We start from the raw sequence: 21168 nt of genomic DNA on the forward strand, positions 1-21168 counted from the left end.
TGCTGAGTTTTCCAAATTTGCTGGCATATTGAGTGCAGCACTTTCACAGCATCATCTTTCAGGATTTGAAAGAGCTCACCTGGAATCCCATCACCTCCACTAGATTTGTTCATAGTGAAGCTTCCTAAGGCCTACTTTACTTTGCATTCCAGGATATCTGGCTCTAGGTGAGTGATCACACCATCATGATTATCTGGGTCATGAAAATGTTTTTTGTAGAGTTCTGTGTATTCTTGCCACCTCTTCTTAATATCTTCTGCTTCTATTATGTCCATACCATTTCTGTCCTTTATTGTGCCCATCTTTGCATAAAATGTTCCCTTAGTATTTCTAATTTTCTTGAAGTGATCTCTAGTCTTTCCTATTCTATTGTTTTCCTCTATTTCTTTGCAATGATTACTGAAGAAGGCTTTATCTCTCCTTGCTGTTCTTTGGAACTCTGCATTCAAATGGGTATATCTTTCTTTTCTCCTTTACCTTTTGCTTCTCTTCCTTTCACAGCTATTTGTAAGGGCTCCTCAGACAAACATTTTGCTTTTTTGCATTCATTTTTCTTGGGGATGGTCTTGATCCCTTTCTCCTATACAATGTCACAAACCTCCATCCATAGTTTATCAGACACTCTGTCTATGAGATCCAATCCCTTGAATCTATTTTTCACTTCCACTGTATAATTGTAAAGGATTTGACTTAGGTCATACCTGAATGGTCTAATGGTTGTCCCTACTTTCTTCAATTTAAGTCTGAATTTGGCAATAAGGAGTTCATGATCTGAGCCACAGTCAGCTCCTGGTCTTGTTTTTGCTGACTGTATAGAGCGTCTCCATCTTTGGCTGCAAAGAATATAATCAATCTGATTCTGGTATTGACCATCTGGTGATGTCCATGTGTAGAGTCCTGTCTTGTGTTGTTGGAAGAGGGTGTTTGCTATGACCAGTGCGTTCTCTTGGCAAAACTCTATTAGCTTTTGCTGTGCTTCATTCTGTACTCTAAGGCCAAATTTGCCTGTTATCAGAACAAACACTGCTTATTGACAGTAAGAGAGGCTGCCACTGCCATAGTTTGTATTTGGCAGAGACCAAAACCATGGTAGGCAGAGAAGTTGAAAAGCTTGATGGTGGCAAAGGGGGAAGGTCCATCCTGATGGGAGGTTGTGCGTGTAGGGAAGGTGGAGGCAAATTGATGAGGAGGTGGGCATCCTATGAATTGCTGAGCGGGAGCATATTTGGTGTTTCCCCATTGGTCCTAAGTGGGGGTTGTGGGCAAAAATGGCATGCTCTCATTTTAGTTCTAACTACTTGAGCCAACTGCTGCAAAGGTGTAGTTTGTCTTTCTGAACTGAACCCTTCCTTTGTTGTCTTCAGTCAACTCCATACAGGACGCAGTGCCCCAGAGCAGATACATTAGCTTCTGGCGGGAAACCCTGGGAACCCAGTTCCACGTCTGTTGTCATCCACAGCTGCACTAACCAAATGCATCTTTCATTGAACGTCCTCAGACAGTTGTTCTTCCTGGCAGCTGTGAGGTGTCTAGACTTTATCCCAAAAGACCATGGCTGCCTGTTCCTTGTGCCTTTTCCCTGAAGATCAGCCTCAGGACACTGCCTTCTCTTTCTGGCCCAGCCTAAAGCCAGCACAAAACCTACTCTTCTTACTCTGAGGCTGTGAATCCATCCAAGATATTTTGCATGGTAGGATACTTCCATGAGGTGAATCCCAGTTACCCAGGGAAACTACAAGACTTGGGGTACTTTCTAACACTTAACTAAAGGCATGGGAGTGAGCTAAGCCAGCCTTTGTCATGTTAGGAGGTTGGAGGGAAGAGCTTGTTAAAGCTGGAGGACCACAGCTCTGAGAAGGAAGACTGAATTCCCAGATACATACATTCTTGGAGAATAGAACTCTCCCAGTGGGGAAAAAGAATCTGAAGTGGAAAGGAGGCAAGGATAGGTGGACTTCCAGGATGGTTCTTTTGGAGGCAAATGTCATCTCAACCACTCAAGTGAGATGACAATGCCCATGCCCTCTGAAAGCTAGAAGCTTGCTCTGGCTCTAGGCCAGGATGCACTCTGGACAGTTTGGAAATAAGAAAACCCTTGGAGGTTTGCTATACTGTTTATCTATGTCTCCTGGATCTTGCTATTGGGTGGGGAGAGAGCAGCCTGCTTGAGTTTCCTGGTGCCAAATTTTTGTTCCAAAGGGCTGGTGAGGCAGAGTAGAAGCCGCTTCTGTTTCCAACCTGGCAGATGGGTTGGAGGGCCAAGGGCAGGGCCTTCCACTGTGCTGACATCTGAGCCTAAACTTGAAAAGGTCAAAAGCTCAAGAGACTGACCTGTATCTCAGGACTCTTCTGAGGGGAACAGGGATTTAGTCATCAGCCACAACAGAGACAGAGTGCAACTGGATTCCCTCAGTTTGGTCTCAGTCTCCCACTCCTGCTGCCCAAACTTCATCCAGGTGGCCAGGCTGATCAAGATGTTAGGTCAAGTCTCCAAAGGTCTTATGCATTTCCTGGTCTGCTCTTGGATCAGGGACTCAAAGCTGGGCTAGAAGGAGTGTAATCAGCTGTTTTAGAACCTCAGTAGCTCATCCAGGAGCTGTTTGATCTTGGTTTCAAGGTCATCCCATGCAAGCTGAAGCTCTTCTGGGGCCTGGTGGAGTTTGGGGAGCACTGATCTTGTCTTCTCCTTTGGCTGATACTTCTCCATCTTGTCCTGAAGTCACCTATAGTCCTACTCTATAGGAAGGCTGCTTCCCACCACCATGTTGAGGTTCTGGGAGACACTGTCAAACTTTTTCAGGGGTCAACCATGGTCTTTTGGATCTGATTAAACTTTCCCTGGCTAAAGGGATCCATCCACTTCATGACCATGTCCAGGATGGCCATCACATTCATAAAGTCCTGGTCTTACTGGAGAGGGGATTAGAGAGTAAGTCTAAGGACACCTCCACAGCCAATTTGATAGCCAAGTCAGCACTGGGGCTTCTCTTCATGTCCTTTTGCAGCCTCCTGGTCTGCTCTTCCAGTTGCTGGAATTTTCCATACACTGTTTCAAAGTCTCTCTCCACTGCTGGCCAATCTTGGAAGGAATTCACTTCAGAGTCATAAACATGGCCCTGCTGTCAGGGCCCTCAGCTGCAATTCAGTCCTCCTCTTATTTTCAAGGAGACTTGCTTTACTTAGAATGAAAAATTCTGCTAGGGATAAAGTCAACACAAACATATGTATGGTACACAAATATATGTATGGAATATTGCATATACAAAGAAAGCTTGTAGGGGGTGGTATCAATGCAAAAATAAGAAGTTAGGAGCAAGGAAAAATTTTGCCCTACAAGTTTCAGAAGGAGCATGGCTCTGCCAGTGATGGATTTCAAGCTTCTGGCCTTCAGAACTGTGACACAATAAACTTCAGTGGTTTTGCTGCTGCTGCTGCTGCTGCTAAGTCACTTCAGTCGTGTCTGACTCTGTGTGACCCCATAGACGGCAGCCCACCAGGCTCCCCTGTCCCTGGGATTCTCCAGGCAAGAACACTGGAGTGGGTTGCCATTTCCTTCTCCAATGCATGAAAGTGAAAAGGGAAAGTGAAGTCGCTCAGTCATGTCCGACTCTTAGTAACCCCATGGACTGCAGCCTACCAGGCTCCTCCGTCCATGGGTTTTAAGTCACCTAATTTGTGGTAGTTTGTGATGGCAGCACTGGAAATGAATATATATTTTCTACACAAATGATTGCCTAGTATGCTATAGCTTATCTCAAAAGGATGTTCCTCTCTGTTGCTGGAGGTGCTCAAATACAAGTAGGAAGACTACTCAGTGGTGATGTTGTTGAGGAATTTAAATTATCACTTTAAGAGCCCCACCTAGCCCAGATTCTATGATCTTAAGACATGAAGAGCTTCAGTTCAATTCAGTCACTCAGTCATGTCTGACTCTTTGTGACCCCATGGACTGCAGCACACCAGGCTTCCCTGTCCATCACCAACTCCCAGAGCTTGCTCAAACTCATGTCCATCAAGTCGGTGATGCCATCCAACCATCTCATCCTCTGTCATCCCCTTCTCCTCCTGCCTTCAATCCTTCTCAGGATCAGGGTCTTTCCCAATGAGTCAGTTCTTCGCATCAGGTGGCCAAAGTACTGGAGTTTCAGCTTTAGCATCATTCCTTCCAAAGAACACCCAGGACTGATCTCCTTTAGAATGGACTGGTTAGATCTCCTTACAGTCCAAGGGACTCTCAAGAGTCTTCTCCAACACCACACTTCAAAAGCATCAATTCTTTGGTGCTCAGCTTTCCTTATGGACCAATTCTCACATCCATACAAGACTACTGGAAAAACCATGGCTTTGACTAGACAGATCTTTGTTGGCAAAGTAATGTCTCTGCTCTTTCGTATGCTGTCTAGTTTGGTCACAGCTTTTCTTCCAAAGAGCAAGAGTCTTTTAATTTCATGACTGTGGTCACCATCTGCAGTGATTTTGGGGACCAAGAAAATAGTCTGTCACTGTTTCCGTTGTTTCCCCATCTATTTGCCATGAAGTGATGGGACCAGATGTCATGATCTTCATTTTTTGAATGTTGATGTTTTAAGCCAGCTTTTTCACTCTCCTCTTCACTTTCATCAAGAGGCTCTTTAAATCCTCTTTGCTTAGAGGATGATCTTGGAGCTTGGAGAGGAATGATTCTGGGATTACATTACAACATTTGAAGGTTTACCCTGATGAGTGTTGCTAGTACAGTTAGATTTTTCTATATTTGTTTGCCCAGTCTTATAAGCTACAGCCATCAATTAGAGAAAAAGACTTTAAAGTGCTGTTCAGGTCTTTCTTAATGATTTATCCACTTTCAAACAGTGTTCATCCTCCAGGTGCATTGTGGATTTAATTGCTTTGTCTATATCTTGCCATTTTTCAGATCTAGGAGTGAAATTGTGTGTTTCAGATGTGAAATACTGCCTTGAACTAAGAAAGCAGGAGTGATTTAAGACACCCAAGCCCCTCACCACAGCCCTCAAAGTCTTTACTTTCTCTTAGAATTTCAGTATAGATACCTATGACTGTGAAAACTACCAAGGCTAAAAATAAAACAAATTGTATCAGTTTCAAAGATCTATCTACGCTCCTTGCTGGAGACAGGAATCCCTCCCCTTTTGTTGTTAAAAAGAGTCTCAGTATCTTTCTTGAGATTATCCCCTACTATTGGATATTGATTTATCATTTTCATAAAATTGCAAATGGGAGCCCACTGCCCAAGACCAGTCATAAATTATGAAAATGTGTTCAGCTCCTCAGTAGGGACTGATCTTATGGGGAGAATTTCCCAGAACTAAATTTAACTGCTTTGCATAGGTTTGCAAGGAGGTTTGATGTCCCTGGCCCTCTGATGAGGAAGGAAAAATAGAAAAGGACTAACATTTGTTAACAACCTACTAGGGACCAAATTCTTTATATGGTACTTAATTGAATGCTTTTAACACAATGAAGCATAATCATCGTCTGCTTTGATAGAAGAAAAAATAGGGGCACAGAGCAATAGAAGACTTTCCCCAGGCTAGTGAAGGAACAGAGCCAGATTCAAACCTAACTTTGCCTCTGAAATTAAACCTCTTTTCACGTATTGCATTGCCTTTCTAAAGTGGAACAGTAATATCTCAGCTAGGGTAGATGGGGTGGTTTTTATTAACATCAACCTAAACCTTGTGTTCTTCAAGTTCTGATTGATTTGCTCCAAGGAGCCATTAAGAAAGGACACTGATCAGGGGCTATAAATTAACACCTTCTTCATACACAACTCTAAGCAGCTATTTAAAACCGGGGTAATATCTTCTTTAAAAAAAAAAAATTATCAGTTGTCTGGGTATTTATGCTCTATCACTCTTGATTTTTCATCCTTGACTCCATTAATAGAATTTTCCTTAATTCCTTTTCCCTTTTTATGGCTTTGCAAGGGGCTAATTTGCAGGCAAAACTGCTAATTTTACAGTTGCTTTCTGCTTCGTCAGCATGAGCCTGAATGAGGAGTTATTAATAGAAGAATAGGAGTCCCTTTTCATCCTTTTGCTCTTGACTGTTGTAGGAGGTGGGACAAAATCCATTATTTAATAACATTTGTTCTTCTTGAAAGGTCATCATTCCAGCCTTTCAGCTTCCACTAAAGCATAGCAGTATCAGCAGCCACTTTCTCTTCCTGAAAGGCTTCTGGAATTCCTCCAGGTTATACGGTTGGCATAAAACTGTCTTTGAGATCCACCTTGGGAGTGGGGTCCAGCTGGGAAATTCTCTTGGTATTTCTGCGCATTTTCCAAATAGTAATTTCTAGCCACAATTATTTTTAAGTGTTCCAGTCACCTATATTCCTAGAAAGGATGCTGAATTGGGGATATATCAGTTGAAAATTGTACTTGGTTGCTCATAGCAGATAATAGAGATAATAGTAGCATAAACAAGAAGAATTTATTTTTCACATAAAATATATTTTTAAAACAGGCATTTAGAATTGGTATGGTGACCTCACAATGCCATCAGGATCCCAGGGTCCTTATGTCTCTCAATTTTATTGTCACTACCATGTCACTTCCATGCCCATGGTCTAAGCCACTAGATTCATGACTCTAAATATATAAGTCTAATCAGTAATCAAAACATGTAGTAAAGGGCACTTTTGGGAATTTCCCAGAAGCCCTCACAGGAGATTCCATTTATATCCTCAAACTGTATGGAAGACTGGGAATTACACATAGTTTTCATCTGGGCACATTGTTCTCTCCATAGTATCTAGGGTTATCTTACTAAGATAGGGTAGGAAAATATTACAGGGGCAACTAGGTTAGGACAATATTACAGAGGCACATAGTATGTTTGCTACATAAAACAAAAAGAATGACTAAATAAAATTGAGTCAATAAGCTCTTACTAAGCACCTATTTCATGTCTGGAAATGAAATAGAAAGATTAAATTAATTCCTTTAAGGAACAAAAGCTTAAATACCTTACATACACAAACCTCTTGCCTTCTTAGCCTAGAATGCTTTTTCCTTCCTTACTCACCTGGAAAACTTATTTTAATTATTCAAGTCTGTTCTCCAATATCACCTGCTGTCTGATGCTTCCTTAGAAGATTCTTCCCAAGAATTTATCAATTGCCAGTTGCTCAGCTCTGTCCCTACAGCACTTTGTCCTTAGCTCTACTTCGTCACTTGATTCCTCAGAGGCAGTATGCTGAAGTGAGGATAACATGAGAACTAGAAAATGCTGACTTCAACTCCCAGGTCTGTCACTTACTAGCATTAAGACAGATGCTTTTGCCCTTTGAGCCACAGTTTTCCTGCTGCAGAAGAGAGAATGCTCAATTTCACCTCAGGGGCTTTTCTGAAGATTTAATGAGATAATAAGTGCAAAGCATGGCTGCAGGCAGTCCTTAAAATACGCTAGTTTATTTTAGTATATTATATTATATGACTGTTAATGATTTACACAAACGATAAATAAACTTCTATCTTATTCAAGCCACTGTTATTTTGTGAATTTTTTTAATCATGATCAAAAGAAGCTTAACATCTCCATTAATAAAGTCTTTGGAGATATATTACTTACATACGTTTCCTTAAAAACTCACTTTAGGATATACTTCATCCAAAGGAGAAAGATGTAAGAAGTCAATAGTTGAGAGTAAAGTTCAATATGAAAAGCCTGGCCATGAATACTAACCCATGCAACCTACAATTAAATCTAAGTAATTACAGTTACAATTGCAAAATTGTATCTTGAAAATTAAAATATATAAATATGCAAATGACAAGAAATAAGCCATAATAGAAAGGTATAAAATGTCCAGGTTATAAAAATAAATTATTTCTATATATAATATACATATTTATAAATAAATATATATTTATATATATATTATATCTTTATAAATAAATATATATATTATATCTTTATAAATATATATAAATTATATTTATAATATATATTTATATTATCTATAAATATATATTATACATAAATATATAATTATATATATAAATATATATCATTACATATAATTTAAATTTTATACATGGATGGAGGAGCCTGGTAGGCCGCAATCCATGGGGTCGCGAAGAGTGAAACATGACTGAGCGACTTCACGTTCACTTTTCACTTTCATGCATTGGAGAAGGAAATGGCAACCGACTCCAGTGTTCTTGCCTGGAGAATCCCAGGGACGGGGGAGCCTGGTGGGCTGCCGTCTATGGGGTCGCACAGAGTCGGACACGACTGAAGCGACTTAGCAGCAGCATATATATATATATATATATATGTATATATATATATATGTATATAGTAAAAGAGCAGAAGTTGATGAAAATGAAACTATATTTTTTTGTAGTGGAGACAATAAAGAGAATTCTGTTGTTGAGGATGCTGTATTATTAAATGTAAGTCTTATCAAGTTACTTAAAACTATAAACATAGCTAAGAATGGAGCTAAAAGCAAACCAGACACCTTTCAAATCTCGAGATTTGATAAAAAGAACAAAGACAAAATCCTCAAACTATAGCTAAATATACTTTAAAAAAGAAAGAAAAAGAAAAGATATACTTTTAAAAATAGCAGAAAATGTAAAAGTCAGAATAAGACCATAGTAGCTTTGTTAAAGCAATAATTAGTAATTACAATAAAACTGATCATTAAAATCCTTTTTAAATGTTTAGATAAATCAAAATAAGAACTGATATGCATGAAACAAAACATCCTCAAAAGGCTGATAAAAAAAGGATGATGCAGAGAAGCCAGACAATTTAAAAAAAGAAATATATTCTTATTATTATTATCATATAGACTTCAAATAAACTGAAGCTTACTAAAAATACAACATATAATGAGGCTATGACTGTAATAACTTTTGAAGTATTAGAACTAAAGTGTCTGAAGAAAGATTCATGCAATTACAAGCTAAATAGTGAAAAGTTTGTCAGGCATAGAGCACTCAATGCAGTAAGTAATTTGAAATAATAAGTAGATATAAGCAAAGCTATATATATATACATATATATGTGTATATATATATATATATTTATTTATATACAGAGAGAGTGCCTGTGCTAAATCAAACCTTATCATCAGAAAATGATCATAGAGGACCCATAGAATAGTTTTAATAATCATTATACATTAGAAAATTTTTAAAAACTCAGTGAAATTTAGAAAATAAAATTATCACATACTATATTTTCTGGCATTCATCTCACATGCTAGTAAAGTAATGCTCAAAATTCTCCAAGCCAGGCTTCAGCAATACGTGAACTGTGAAATTCCAAATGTTCAAGCCGGATGGAACAACAGACTGGTTCCAAATAGGAACAGGAGTACATCAAGGCTGTATATTGTCACCCTGCTTATTTAACTTATATGTAGAGTACATCATGAGAAACGCTGGGCTGGAAGAAGTACAAGCTGGAATCAAGATTGCTAGGAGAAATATCAATAACCTCAGATATGCAGATGACACCACCCTTATGGCAGAAAGTGAGGAAGAACTAAAGAGCCTCTTGATGAAAGTGAAAAAGGACAGTGAAAAAGTTGGCTTAAAGCTCAACATTCAGAAAACGAAGATCATGGCATCTGGCCCCATCACTTCATGGCAAATAAATCGGGAAACTGTGAAAACAGTGGCTGACTTTATTTTTCTGGGGCTCCAAGATTGCAGCAGATGGTGATTGCAGCCATGAAATTAAAAGATGCTTACTCCTTGGAAGGAAAGTTATGACCAGCCTAGACAGCATATTGAAAAGCAGAGACATTACTTTGTCAACAAAGGTCCGTCTAGTCAAGGCTATGGTTTTTCCAGGAGTCATGTATGGATGTGAGAGTTGGACTATAAAGAAAGCTGAGCACTGAAGAATTGATGCTTTTGAACTGTGGTGTTGGAGAAGACTTTTGAGAGTCCCTTGGACTGCAAGGAGATCCAACCAGTACATCCTAATGGAAATCAGTCCTGAATATTCATTGGAAGGACTGATGCTGAAGCTGAAACTTCAATACTTTGGCCATCTGATGTGAAGAGCTGACTCATTTGAAAAGACCTTGATGCTGGGGTCTTTTGATTGAGGGCAGGAGGAGAAGGGGATGACAGAGGATGAGATGGCTGGATGGCATCACCGACTCGATGGACGTGAGTCTGAATAAACTCTGGGATTGGTGATGGACAGGGAGGCCTGGCGTGCTGCGGTTCATGGGGTCACAAAGAGTCGGACACGACTGAGTGACTGAACTGAACTGAACTGATATTTTCCTGCAGAGGTGCAATAATACTAAAAATTAATAACAAAAAGACATGTAAAATTCATTTATAAAGGCAGACATGGTCTCTTAACTTGTATGCCAAAAACGAAGATATCTAGAAAGTATCAATACTTAGAATTATCTGTCATAATCACAAAATGAGAACACTAATATCAAAATATATTAATTTTGCCAAAGATGTACTAAGAAGAAAATTCACAAAATTTAATTTAAATATATTAAATATATACCTAAATAAGACTTTTAAAATAAACAGTATAATTCCTAAATAAATTCAAGAGGAGTTCTCTTGAAGAAATAAATGAAATAAATCAACCATCAGTTGTTGTAAGAAAAAATAAATGGAAGAAAACAAAACATATAAATTTAGAAATGAAACAGAGATGAATGTCTAAAAGTTACAGGGGAAATTACTATAAATAATGTTTGTATAATCTGCTGTAATAAGTTTTGAAATTCTGGATGAAAGTGATTGTTTTCTATGTTTATAAGTAGATTCAAGAAACAAAATGTGTGATTCTGTTCTGCAAATATAGCACACTGGAAATACAATCAATTATCTCACTGTAAAACACCTACAAATAAGAACAAAAATTTTTAAAGGTATTTGTGAATGTAGAACTGAGATTACAAGACCATAAGCAAAATTCTTAATGATGAGATATGAAAGTATATGAGCATGAATTTAGAAAGGAAAGCAAACACTTTAAAAAGTAATTCTCCTTTGTATATTTATAGACCCAAATATTTATTACAACCTACTATCTGTCCTTGGGCTGCCCAGGTGGTTCAGTGGTAAAGAATCTGCTTGCCAATGCAGATCAAGACTCGGGTTTTGATCAGTGGGTCAGGAACAACTCCTGAAGAAGGAAATGGCACTCACTTCTGGATTCTTGGGAAATCTCATGGACAGAGAAGCCTGGCAGGCTACAGTCCATGGAGGCACAAAGAGTCAGGCACAACTCAGCAACTAAACAACAACACAACAACAGCAGCACTATCTGTCCAGAGTGACATTATGAGACCTAGGGCCAGTACAAGGTGGAAAATAAAAATAAAGACACTGCAAGTATCTGAGATTCCTAGATCATTATATTATTAATAAAAATGTGAAATTTAAAAAAGGGAGTAAAGAAAACATCCCACATGGAAAATCAATTATTTTAGCATTGGAGAAAAAAATATTTCCCATATGAATTGCTGCCTGTATCAACAGTATCATCAGTTCTGAAGCCACAACCAGTTTCCCTGGTGGCTCAGATGGTAAAGAATCTGCCTACAAGGCAGGAAACCTGGGCTCGATCCTTTGGTTAGGAAGATCCCCTGGAAAAGGCAATGGCAACCCACTCCAGTATTCTTTCCTAGAGAAGTCCATGGACAGAGGAGTCTGGTGGGCTATAGTCCATAGGATTGCAAAGAGTCGGGCATGACTGAGCTACTGATACTTTATATCTATCGGCTGCCAAGATGCCTGTGCTAAAAGCTCAAAATTCTCCAAGTCAGGCTTCAGCAATACGTGAACCGTCAACTTCCTGATGTTCAAGCTGGTTTTAGAAAGGGCAGAGGAACCAGAGATCAAAGTGCCAACATCTGCTAGATCATGGAAAAAGCAAGAGAGTTCCAGAAAAACATCTATTTCTGCTTTATTGACTATGCCAAAGCCTTTGACTGTGTGGATCACAATAAACTGTGGAAAATTCTTAAAGAGATGGAAATACCAGACCACCTGACCTGCCTCTTGAGAAACCTATAGGCAGGGCAGGAAGCAACAGTTAGAACTGGACATGGAACAACAGTCTGGTTCCAAAAAGGAAAAGGAGTACACCAAGGCTGTATATTGTCACCCTGCTTATTTAACTTCTATGCAGAGTACATCATGAGAAACGCTAGGCTGGAAGAAGCACAGCTGGAATCAAGATTGCTGGGAGAAATATCAATAACCTCAGATATGAAGATGACACCACACTTATGGCAGAAAGTGAAGAAGAACTAAAATCCTCTTGATGAAAGTGAAAGTGGAGAGTGAAAAACTTGGCTTAAAACTCAACATTCAGAAAACGAAGATCATGGCATCTCGTCCCATCACTTGATGAGAAATAGATGGGGAAACAGTGGAAACAGTGTCAGACTTTATTTTGGGGGCTCCAAAATCACTGAAGATGGTGACTGCAGCCATGAAATTAAAAGATGCTTACTCCTTGGAAAGAAAAGTTATGACCAACCTAGACAGCATATTGAAAAGCAGAGACATTACTTTGCCAACAAAGGTTCGTCTAGTCAAGGCTATGGTTTTTCCTGTGGTCGTGTATGGATGTGAGAGTTGGACTGTGAAGAAGGCTGAGCACCGAAGAATTGATGCTTTTGAGCTGTGGTGTTGGACAAGACTCTTGAGAGTCCCTTGGACTGCAAGGAGATCCAACCAGTCCATTCTGAAGGAGATCAGCCCTGGGATTTCTTTGGAAGGAATGATGCTAAAGCTGAAACTCCAGTACTTTAGCCACCTCATGTGAAGAGTTGACTCCTTGGAAAAGACTCTGATGCTGGAAGGGATTGGGGGCAGGAGGAGAAGGGGATGAAAGAGGATGAGATGGCTGGATGGCATCACTGACTCGATGGACGTGAGTCTGAGTGAACTCCGGGTGTTGGTGATGGACAGGGAGGCCTGGCATGCTGCGATTCATGGGGTCACAAAGGGTCAGACAGTACTGAGTGACTGAACTGAACTGAACTGAAAAGTGGAAAATCTCAGTCCACGAGATACATGGTGATATATATATACTGTGCTACTAAAAGGACAGAGGAGCCTGGGTGGCTACAATCCACGGGATCACAAAGAGTCAGACAGGACTAAGTGAGTAACTTTCTTTTCTTTCTACAGCCACAACCTAACTATTAAAAATGAATCAGAAGGCTGATAAAGAGTCAAAAAGAAATTCTAAATGTTGCGGCAGTTTAGTCACTAAGTCAAGTCTGACTCTTGCGACCTCATAGACTATAGCCTGCCAGGCTCCTCTGTCCATGGGATTCCAGGCAAGAATACTGGAGTGGGTTTCCAAATGTTGGGTAAATAATAATTGAAATTTAAAATGTAAACAATACATTAGGAATCAGGTAAGATAACAAAAGAATGAATGAATGAAAGAAGCACCTAATGAAATTACCCACCATGCAATACAAACTGAGATATAGACAACGTAAAAGAGTTTATGAAATCTGGAGAAAAATAAAGAGGTCAAATATATTTCAAATTATAGTTCTCTCAAAATATGATTTAAAAATTGGAGGAGAGAAAATATTTGAAGAGATAATCACTAAGAATTCTTTTCAACCTGATGATAGCAGACCAATGAATCCCATGCTGGATAAATACATTTACACTTATGCATCTCATAGTAATACAAAAATGTTACTAAAGAGGAAGACAAATTATTTTTTAGAGTATAGTTGATTTACAATCTTGTGTTAGTTTCTGCTATACAGCAAAGTGAATAAGTCTTAAAAGCAAATAAAGAATTAACTTACCTTCAAGGGAACAGTGATTAGACTGACAATTAGCTTCTCAAAAACCATAACAGGAGCTAAAAATCATGACAATAAAATGTAGTATCAAAAGCTAAGAGAAAATAACTGAAAACTTAAAGATTAGTACGCCCAGTGAAACTATTTTACAAGATCAATGGTAAATAGCTTTCAGGTAAATAAAAGTGAGTAGGTTACTACCAACAGATACTTAATAAAGAGTCCTATAAAGATGTATTTCAGGGAAGATAAATAAAAGACCAGTTTCACAAAGAAAGTTGTAGATAGAAGGGATAGTGAGCAAATAACATGACTAACATGTGGGAAATAAAAGCAAATATAGCCTATACAAAGCATAAATAATCATTTTCAACTTGTGGATTTAAAATAAGACTAGTTGAAACTAAAACATTATAAAAGACACAATGCAAGCCAAGAAGTAAACTGTTAGAATTAGTATATTTTAAGATGTTTATATCATTCAGGAGCAGGATAGAGGCATTAATATAATTCAAACTTTCTTAAGCATAAACATTTAAACTTCAAGATTGACCACAAAAATAATATAAACTAAGTATATCACTTCAAAATCAGGAGAAAAATGGTATGAGATTTTTTAAAAAGTCTGTCCAAAAGAAAGCAGGAAAAAGAATGAAATTACATAGAAATAAAATAAGAAGCACAAAATGCTAAAAATGAAAATACATCAGTAACTACAATAACTATGAATGAATTAAAATCTCTAAGTAAAAGCAAAATTTGTCAGATTGGATTTTTTTTAATGCCAATACTTTTTATTTATGAGTGATAGAAACATAAGGACACTGAAAAGTTGAAATGGAAAGAATGCGATTTCTTAGGAAAACACTATCCAAAAGAAATTCACATCAATTATGTCAAAGTTAAATAAAACTGTGAAAATCCAAAGCATTCTTTAAAACAGAAAATTATGCAATGTTGGAAAGATAGTCTCTTCAACAAATGATGCTGGGAAAACTGGACAACTACATGTAAAAAAAAAATGAAGTTAGATTATTCTTTGACATCATATACAAAAATAACCTCAATATGGGAAAAGACCTAAATGTGAGACCTTTAAAACTAGGAAAATATAAGCAGAACACTCTCTGACATAAATCACAGCAATATCTGTTTCAGCTCATCTCCCAGAATAATGGAAATAAAAGCAAAAATAAAAAAATGGGACCTACTTAAACTCAAAAGCTTTTGCATAGCAAAGGAAGCAATAAATAAAACTAAAAAACAACCCACAGATTGGGAGAAAATATTTGTAAATGATGTGACTGACAAGGGATTAGTCTCCAAAACTGACAAATAACTTATGAGGCTTAATAGCATAAAGCAAACAACCCAATCAAAAAATGGGCAGACCTAAATAGACATTTTTTCAAAGACTACAGATAGCCAAGAGACACATGAAAAGATGTTCAACATCACTAATTATTGGAGAAATCCAAATCAAACCTACAATGAGATACCGCCTCACACCAGGCAGAATGGCTATCATCAAAAAATCCACAAACAATAAATGCTGGAGAGGGTGTGTAGAGAAGGAAACCCTCCTACACTGTTGGTGTCAATATAAATTAGTTCAGCCACTATGGAGAACAGCATGGATGCTCCTTACAAAATTAAAAACAGAGCTACCAGTTGACCCTGCAGTCTCACTCCTGGGCATATATCTGGAGGAAAACATGATTTAAAAGGATATGTGCATCCCATTGTTCATTGAAACACTATTTACAATAGCCCAGACATGGAAGCAATCTAAATGTCCATTGACAGAGGAATGGATAACGATGTGGCACATATATACAATGGAATATTAGTCAGCCATCAAAAAGAATGAAATAATGCCATTTTCTGCAACATGGATGGACTGAAAGAGTGTCATACTGAGCGAAGTAAGTCAGAGGAGAAATAGCATTATCAAATGGCATCCCTTATATGTGATTCTTAAAAAAAAAGAAAGAAAGAAAGAAAGATACAAATGAACTTACAAAACAGAAAGAGGCTTACAGACTTAAAGAACAAACTTACGGTTGCCAGGGGGGAAGAATAGGGGGAATGGATAGTTAGAGACTTTGGGGTGGACATCTACACACTGATATATTTTAAAAGGATAACCAACAAGGACCTACAGCATAACACGTGGAACTCTGCTCAATGTTTTGTGGTGGCCTGGATGGGAGGAGAGTTTGGAAGAGAATGGATACATGTATGGCTGAGTCCCTTTGCTGTTCACATGAAACTATCATAATATTGTTAATAGGATATACCCCAGTACAAAATTAAAAGTATTAAAAAAAAAGAAAAGGTTACTACAAAACAGTAAAAGTTTTAATTCCCTGGTAATTTTAGTGATTCTATATCTATATGTGTTTAAGATAACCTCAGGATAATATAAAGCATAAAATAAGGTGAGATTTCAGATGAAAACAGGTAAACATATGATGTTAGAATATTATGTAACACAATTATATGTGGAAAATTAAGCACTGAGGTCAATAAGATCTAGAAAATTGGAACACAATTAACAAAGTTGATCTAATGAATATCTATCTGTCTTGCATCAATGTCAGAGAATACACATCCTATTTAAACACATGTATACTCTTTATGCGGAGAAGGCAATGGTACCCCACTCCAATACTCTTGCCTGGAAAATCCCATGGATGGAGCAGCCTGGTAGCCTGCAGTCCATGGGGTCTCTAAGAGTCGGACACGACTGAGCAACTTCACTTTCACTTTTCACTTTCATGCATTGGAGAAGGAAATGGCAATCCACTCCAGTGTTCTTGCCTGGAGAATCCCAGGGACGGGGGAGCCTGGTGGGCTGCCATCTATGGGGTCGCACAGAGTCGGCCACAACTGAAGTGACTTAGCAGCAGCAGACTTTATGAAAAACTGTCCTAGGCCATAAAGCAATCTTAACCACTTTCAAAGAACTGCCATCATACTGACCATATTCTCTGACTGTAATGTAACTAATGCAGTGAAAATTACTCACAAAAATATAATTAAATATAAAATAAGAATGCTTTAAGTTTACTTTTAATATCAACCCTAGTTAAATAAAATTTTCTACCTACTCTTCATCATCCTCACAACAGAATTGACTGGAGAAAACCCAAACCCTGCTGATTGGTTTTGTTTTAAATTCATGATCATTAAACTCAAGCAGAACTTTAGGACTGCTTGATAATCATGTTAATTTCATTCATCTTCCTACTCTCTTATGTGACTATTCTACATCTTTTTCTCTTTCCCCAAACCATGACACCTGCTCCCATACTTCCTCTAAGCATGTAAAAAGTCTGGTAAACTGGAAAGTTAAACAGTTGTTACAGACAGATCTGCCTTTGATATAATTTCTGTACTATATTTTTTATTGCAGGAATTTATTTTTATTGAGGAAATATATAAATAACATAAAATGTACCATTTTAACAATTTGTACAAACTTAACATAAAGTATACAGTTTAGTGGCATTAAGTATATTCACAATGTTGTGTGACCATTACCACTATCTAGTTCCACAACTTTTTCTTCACCATAAATGGAAACCCTATATCTGTTAGTAATCACTTTCAATTTCCCACTTGCAGCTCTTTGCAACTACTAACCCCTCTCTGTCCCTACAGATTTGCCTATTCTGAAGATTTTATGTAAACAGAATCATACAATTTGTGTTCTTTCAATATTTGGCATCTTCTTTCACTAAGCTTCATGTTTTTAACATTCACACACATTGTATCATGAGTCAGTAGTTCATTCCTTTATATGGCTGAATAATATTCCATTGTATGGACAGTCCACATTTCATTTGTCCATTCACCAGCTGATGAACATTTAGATTGCTTCTACCTTTTGGCTATTGCTGAATAGTGCTGATAGGAAACCATTTTAGATGCATCCAAATCTGTTTGGCAAATATTGAAGAAAGCGACAGTAACTCCACTTGTTTTCCAAGTGCCCTAGACCCTGCTCCTTGGCACAGGCTGCCAGCTCCACTCCCACACTGCCGTCACTTTCAGTTTCATCTTCTCCCAGTCCCTCTTCTTTTACCCAATATAAACCAGCTACTCACCTTGCCAGCCTATCTCAGGCTCTTGCTTGTTTCCTTCTTTCATCATATTTATCACAATTTATGACGTGGTTGTCAACTGTGTTTAATGTCTGTCTCCTCTACTCTCTAAGGAAAGTCAACTCCTTAAGGATAAGAGACCCTATCTACTTGTTCACCAAGGAGTTGTTCTAATGGCACTGCCTGCCACATAGCACAGGTTTAAATAACACCTAGTAATGAAGATATTTAGCTAAATGAGTTTTTGAGATGTTATCAGACATTTTGCTAGGCATTATTTAAACACTTGGAGAAGGAAATGGCAACCTACCGTAGTATTCTTGCCTGGAGAATCCCGTGGACAGAGGAGCCTGGTGGGCTGCTGTCCATGGGGTCGCACGGAGTTGGACACGACTGATGCCACTTAGCAGCAGCAGCAGCATTTAAACACTGGAAATCAAATATTGTTGTTTAAACACCTTCTTGACTGGATTGGTAAATATTGTCTGGGCATTGTTAGAAGAGCTATTCTTTTTTTAATGTTTTCTACTGTGATAAAAGTCACATAATATAAAACATACTATTTTAACCATGTTTAACAGTACAATTCAGTGGCACTAAGTGAATTTACACTGTTGTGCAACTCGCACCATCATCCATCTCCCTTTTAACCTTCCTAAACTGAAACTCTGTCCCTATTAAACACTAACTCCCCATTCTCCCTCCCCTCCCACCATCCCTTAGCATCTGCCAGTGGACTTCTGCCTCTGTGAATGTGACCATTCTAGGCATCTCGCGTAAATGGAATCCAATGTCACCGTTTTGTTTAACTGGAGCAGATAATGGAAAATTTTTTCAGCCAGACCTCCTCTTCTTGGAATGTCCTTTCCCCAGATATTCATCTTCCTCACTCCCTGGATCTTTGCTTCATGGTCTCTCCTTCATGAGACATACATTAACTACCCTACTTCAAATTGTGATCTGGAGGGCCACTTTTCTTGCATGTCTTACCTTCTTTTTTGGACTTATTTTTCTCCTCAATGCTTATCACCACCTGACAAATCATCTTATTTATTGCCTGCATCTCCCTACTAAAATATAAGTCCAGGAGGGCAGAAATTTTCCTGTTTCATTCACTGCTATAATAGTATCCTGCACAATTACCATGCATTGGTTCAGTTTAGTTCAGTCACTCAGTCCTGTCCGACTCTTTGAGACCCCATGAATCGCAGCACGCCAGGCCTCCCTGTCCATCACCAACTCCCGGAGTTTACCCAAACTCACGTCCATCGAGTCAGTGATGCCATCCAGCCATCTCATCCTCTGTCGTCCCCTTCTCTTCCTGCCCCCAATCCCTCCCAGCATCAGGGTCATTTCCAATGAGTCGACTCTTCTCATGAGGTTGCCAAAGTATGGGGGTTTCAGCTTTATTATTTTTTTTTTAATATAAATTTATTTATTTGGAGGCTACTTTACAATATTGTATTGGTTTTGCCATACATCAACATGAATCTGCCACAGGTGCACACATGTTCCCCATCCTGAACCCCGCTCCCACCACCCTCCCCATGAGTTTCAGCTTTAGTATCAGTCCTTCCAATGAACACCCAGGACTGATCTCCTTTAGAATGGACTTGTTGGATCTCCTTGCAGTCCAAGGGACTCTCAGGAGTCTTCTCCAACACCACAGTTCAAAAGCATCAATTCTTCGGTGCTCAGCTTTCTTCACAGTCCAACTCTCACATCCGTACATGACCACTGGAAAAACCATAGCCTTGACTAGACGGACCTTTGTTGGCAAAGTAATGTCTCTGCTTTTGAATATGCTATCTAGGTTGGTCATAACTTTCCTTCCAAGGAGTAAGTGTTTTTTAATTTCATGGCTGCAATCACCATCTTCAGTGATTTTGGAGCCCCCCAAAATAAAGTCTTACACTGTTTCCACATCTATTTCCCATACCATGCATACAAGTGCTCAGTTAAAATTTGGTGAATGAATAAACAAAAAATGAATGGAAAGATTTTTTCCTAGGTATATGGGTTGACACCACTTCCAGACTTTAGATTTTTCAGTCCTATCTAGAATGTATGAGATTCTATGGATCCTGGCTTTGAGTCACTAAGTCTTAGCAGTGACCCTACTCTTGGGTTTTATTCTGGCTTCCAAGGATCAGAAGCATTATCTGCTTCCCTACCTTTTACTTAAATGTTACTCTTCTGAGCTCCATTCTCCTCCCTTTTCAAAGACATATATAGTTCCAATTCCTGCAAATCATAGTATCTAGCACAGGCTTTTTCTATCTTCTCTAAATAGGTTGACCTGGACAGCCATACTGCTGCTGCTGCTGCTAAGTTGCTTCAGTTGTGTCTGACTCTGTGCGACCCCAGAGACAGCAGCCCACCAGGCTCCCCAGTCCCTGGGATTCTCCAGGCAAGAACACTGGAGTGGGTTGCCATTTCCTTCTCCAATGCATGAAAGTGAAAAGTGAAAGTGAAGTCGCTCAGGTTGTCTACTTGAAAGTTATACAGTTGTGTCCGACTCCTAGCGACCCCATGGACTGCAGTCTACCAGGCTCCTCCGTCCATGGGATTTTCCAGGCAAGAGTACTGGAGTGGGATGCCATTGCCCTCTCCGGGACAGTCATACTAGGGAGTGGGAAATAATGTTTATTTTGTGCCAGGCATTGTGTAAGTTGTGCCTCATTTAATTGTGATAATAATCCAGGAGTTAAATGGGTATTATTCTATCCCTTTACAGATGAGGAAATAAACATCTATAATTAAGCCCAAAAGCAACCAGCATATAAGAAATGATGCTCAGGATGAATTCATATGAAAGTGAAAGTCACTCAGTCATGTCTGACTCTTTGTGACCCCATGGACTATACAGTCCATGGAATACTTCAGGCCAGAATACTGGAGTGGGTTGCCTTTTCCTTCTCCAGGAGATCCTCCTGACCCAGGGATTGAACCCAGGTCTCCCGCATTGTAGGCAGACGCTTTACCATCTGAGCCACCAGGGAAGCCCAAAGTGAAAGTTACTCAGTCATGTCTGACTCTTTGTGACCCCATGGACTATACAGCCCATGGAATTCTTCAGGCCAGAAGGATGAATTCACATATGATTATAAATCTGCAGTTCAAACTATTTCCACCTTTGTATCTTGTATTGATTTTCTATTGCTGAAAAAAAAAAAGCCCGTAGTACTTAGGAGTTTAACACAATGCCACTTCATTATCTCACAGCTTCCTAGGGAAGATATCTGGTACTGTATG

The 21168-nt window shown here is 38.7% G+C and overlaps 1 pseudogene; it reads right to left on the reverse strand.

Moving 5' to 3' along the window:
* Positions 1 to 2420: 2420 nt before the first annotated feature.
* LOC113890343 lies at positions 2421 to 18976 on the reverse strand (annotated as a pseudogene).
* Positions 18977 to 21168: the final 2192 nt, after the last annotated feature.

Source organism: Bos indicus x Bos taurus, chromosome 3 (assembly GCF_003369695.1).
Source record: "Bos indicus x Bos taurus breed Angus x Brahman F1 hybrid chromosome 3, Bos_hybrid_MaternalHap_v2.0, whole genome shotgun sequence".
In the NCBI taxonomy this organism is placed as follows: domain Eukaryota; kingdom Metazoa; phylum Chordata; class Mammalia; order Artiodactyla; family Bovidae; genus Bos; species Bos indicus x Bos taurus.